The sequence below is a fragment of the Octodon degus genome, unplaced genomic scaffold, assembly GCF_000260255.1.
Source record: "Octodon degus isolate 3935 unplaced genomic scaffold, OctDeg1.0 scaffold00019, whole genome shotgun sequence".
Taxonomy (NCBI): Eukaryota; Metazoa; Chordata; class Mammalia; order Rodentia; family Octodontidae; genus Octodon; species Octodon degus.
Window position 1 is genome coordinate 282,614 of NW_004524595.1, and position 4,214 is coordinate 286,827.

The following is a 4,214-nucleotide window of genomic DNA, read 5'->3' on the forward strand; positions in this document are numbered from 1 at the left end:
GAAAAAAAATGTCACAGGACTGTCCTGCTACAATGCTGTATATGGTTAGATTTCTAAACTTCTGTGTAAAAATATGTGATTGTTTATTCCTTTTTAAAAATATTTATTTATTTATTTATTTTTTTGTGGAACCAGGGATTGAACTCAGGCCATTGCGCTTGCCAGGGAAGCACTTATTCCACTGAGCCACCTGCAAGGCCCCTAAATATTTATTTTTTAAATTTTTTTCTTCATATTCTGTAGGGACTTAAAGGTTAACATATCAATACTTGATGGAAAATACCTGTTCCATGTTATGCCTAAGATGTTTGGTATTCAGGCAGAACATGAGATTAAGCTCAACTGCCTATGTTGTAGGGTAATAACAATAAGCTTCTCTTCTGGAGGGTTAGCAACCTAAGTTTGCAGACCAAAAATTAGAGAAAAAGAAAGGCTACAAACACAGCCAACATTTTGGCACTAGCCTTTCAAGGTCAGTGAAGACTCAGGACATAGGAGAACCTGTACTGTAACTTCATGTAACTCAGTAGTGGCCCAAGTTTTCTGATCAAGGAGATTATGGGGCCACAGAACAACATGATTGATGATGTAGAGTGTGCCTAAGGAGAGTCACATGGAGAGAAAACATTCTTTCAGACTTTCACAGAGAGCACATTGGTCAAGCAATGGCTGTGACTCATCCACAAGGCTGACACTGACAAAAGATCTATAAACTGTGGTACGAGGTTTCAGGATAAATCCTGAGGGGAATTGACTGATCTTGTCAGATCCAAAAGCTACAATTCTTGTTATATAGGTCTTGCTTTATCTTGGTCTTAACCATCCAGCAGAAAAGTATAAAAAGTAAAGCCATATTAATATGTTGATCTGTAAAAGGCTCAAGTCAACAACTTCTGACATTGCCAGGCTTAAGGAAAATCCACTACTATTATGGACTACAGGACTATATTGGAATATTTTGCTGAATTCACGCACCTATAATATTTAAATGACAATGGAATACCCTTCTCTGACAAAACTAAACAAAAAAAAGGGATACAAATGAACAATCATTTTGTATATGTATATTCAAAATAGTTAGGATGGGTATACAGCTACATTCTCTTAATTCAATGAATAGAAAGGTTTGTTCTAATAGTGTTTGTGGACAGGATATCATGTCTGCATCTTGTTCAATGAATAACCAGTAAGACAACAACATGCAATGTATTAAGTATTGAAACTGTCCTACTTATTGGTTTTAAAACTGTCTCATTGCTATTTGTTTTGCAACAAAATTATTAACAAAGAGAGAGAGGGAGAAGTCCTATTCTCAAACTGACCAATCAGGTAATTCACTTCTTCCCTGAAGAGTGGTATGGTAAGGGACAGTGGAATGAGCCACAAATTGTGGGATTGTAAATGCATTCTGTTGCTGCCCAGAGTATGAGTGTTACCTGCCTATTGATTTTTGACAAAGCTTGACACCTCAGGTACCTTCCTATTCTGCTGCTGATCGCCTGGCTAGCATAGCGACAAGCACCTCAAAACTCTACACTAAAAAGTTGTTAAAGAAGTTTCTGTCCTCAACCCAGGAGTCTTTAATGAGGCTCAGCTCAACGTAGGAGCTCTAAACTATAAAAATCTCTGAACTGGGGCCAGCAGTGCAATTTGCTTTCCATTTAGTTATGGAAGGGGAAGAAGGAACGGAGAAGCCAACATTTATTGAGCTCTGGGTGTTCCAGGAATTGTGTTACATTTTTTACATCAGTTATCTCATTTTGTCCTTGGTTGTCAGTGCAGTTTCACAACTGGCTGCAGAGCATTGATGGGGGGAAGCTGAGTGAGGGTGGGAGGCAAGCTCTTGAGCTGGAGCTCAGGGGATGATCTGTTCTCAGATTTGTGGCTGGGATTCTGATACTCTGTCAGGACAAGGGGCCCATCTGCCGACCTGTGCTCTGCACACTCAACCTTGGAATCTATCTCCACTTTTAATTCTGCACATCTCCTGTATTTGTGCCCTGTTATTCAACTCTATTACCTGAGCCTTAAGTCAGGCTCTGGGCCACTTTCAAAATTGTTCCATTTTGTTTCTTCATGTTGTCCAATGCGATCCTCAGAGTCACTGTGAATAAAATGGGAAGCTTTGCTTGACGTTTTCCCCAAACATCAACCTCCTTGAGATCCTTTTCTGTGTACGGCCTGTTTCTCGCCCTCATTTTCTCTGTTGCTCTTTTTAATAGCAGTACACGATCTTATGTTTGTGCTCAAAAACGTATTTACTCTATGCCCAAATTGCAGAGAGATTCATAATAGTGCATTTATTATTCCATTTATATAAATTTCTATGAAATTCAAATACTTGAAAGTGACATTTGAGATTTCCGGAGGACAGGGCAAAGACAAGAGAATGAAATTATAAAGGAAATGAAGGATGGCTTGGAGGTAGTGAGCACGACTGCAGTTTTGGTGTGCTGTGGCTCTGTGAGGGTAAGCTGGGTACATAGTTCACTCCTGTAATCCCAGCACTCTGGAAAGCTGGAATTCTGGACAGAAAGATCACAAGTTTGAGCCCAGCCTAGGCAACAAGGTCTGGGGACATAGCTCAGTATGAAAGCCCTCGGTTTGCTCTCTGGCACTACTAAATAAGGAAACAAACAAACAAAAATTGTGAAATTTCATCTTTTAAACACATTCAGAGAATTGTATAATTATAGCCTGGTAAAGACACAAAATATTTGGCTGACCAAATAGCTCAGCAGATTAAAGTGCTTGTAAGCAGGCGTAGGGGCCAGAGGTTCAATCCCTAGGCCTGCTGTGTGGCCCCTGGCCCCCGGGGTGCACTAAGACAGCAATTGAGACTGGGCGTGGTGGAACATGCCTGTAATCCCAGCTCTTGGGAGACTGTAAACAGGCAGATCACTACTAGTCTAACCTAGTAGTGAGACCCTGAACATCCTGTAGACCCTTCCTTAAGATGCAAAAAAAAAAAAAAAAAAAAGACAAAATATTATAAGCAGTCCTGTGGCCCTCTGCCACTGAGAATGGTTCCAACTTTTGTGAAGCGAATCTAACAATGTTTTAACAAAATATGAGAAGGTATGAAACTTTTGGTTTTTGTGGGAGGAGAAAGGAAAGTGTCTAGAAATTCAATGCAAGGGAAAAACTCAAGGAAAATAATACAAAAGAAAGAAATGTCTTTATTATTACAGTATTATCTACTACTGTGGATGTATTTAGACATTCCATAGGTGAAGACCAATTGTAATCAACGTAGTTAAGTTTTACATGCAGTTAACTTGAATGAATTATATCTGTTTGGAACTGAGTAATGGCATTTAGTTAAAAAAATAGTATACATGGATTGTATTCAATAAATTATTTTGGCATGGATAGATTAATATTGATAATAATTTTAATATAATGTAATGTGAATAGCTGAAAGTTTAGATTTGCATTTTTCTTATGCTAATAATATATTTAATTCCTACCACAGATAATAAGATAAATAATATTGATATTACAGTATTTTTTATTTTTTTGAGTCAGGGTCTTGATATATCATTCAGGTTGGCTTCGAGCTCACTGTGTAGTCCAGGCTGGCCTAGAACTCACAGCAATCCTCCTGCCTTGGTGTCCTGCGTGCCAGAATTTCAGGTGTGTGTCACCACACTGGGCCTCACAGTAATTTTAAAGCTGTCTTAAAAATGATAATACAGTGAAGAGAGATCATAGCATTCTCCTAAGTTCCCATAAATCTTGAGAGATTCCTCCTTCTCTCTTTCAACCCTTCTTTCCCTCCCCCTCTTACAAAAACTTTGTCTCCATTTTTTGTATTTTTCTCACTTTTTTTACTTTTCCCTTCTTTCCCACCCTCCTCCCTTATTACCCTCCCCATTTGAACATTTTCTTCCCACTTCATGGTATCTAATGTACATTTTGGTCCTTATTTACTCTTTTGGTTTCTCACCCCAGAGAAAAGCTGCAGTATTTACACATGACATGTCTGACTTATTTTGCTTAGCAATATGACCTAAAGGTGCATCCATTGACCTAGAAATGTCCTTTTTTATGGCAGTAGCACTCCACTGTATTAAAAAAACCTTCTTTATGCATTCCTCAGTTGATGGGTATTTGGGCTGTTTTCAAGATATGACTATTACAAACAGTGCTATAAACATAGGTATATGTAGGATGTTTTAAATTCTTTTGGGAAGATACTTAGGAGGGGAATA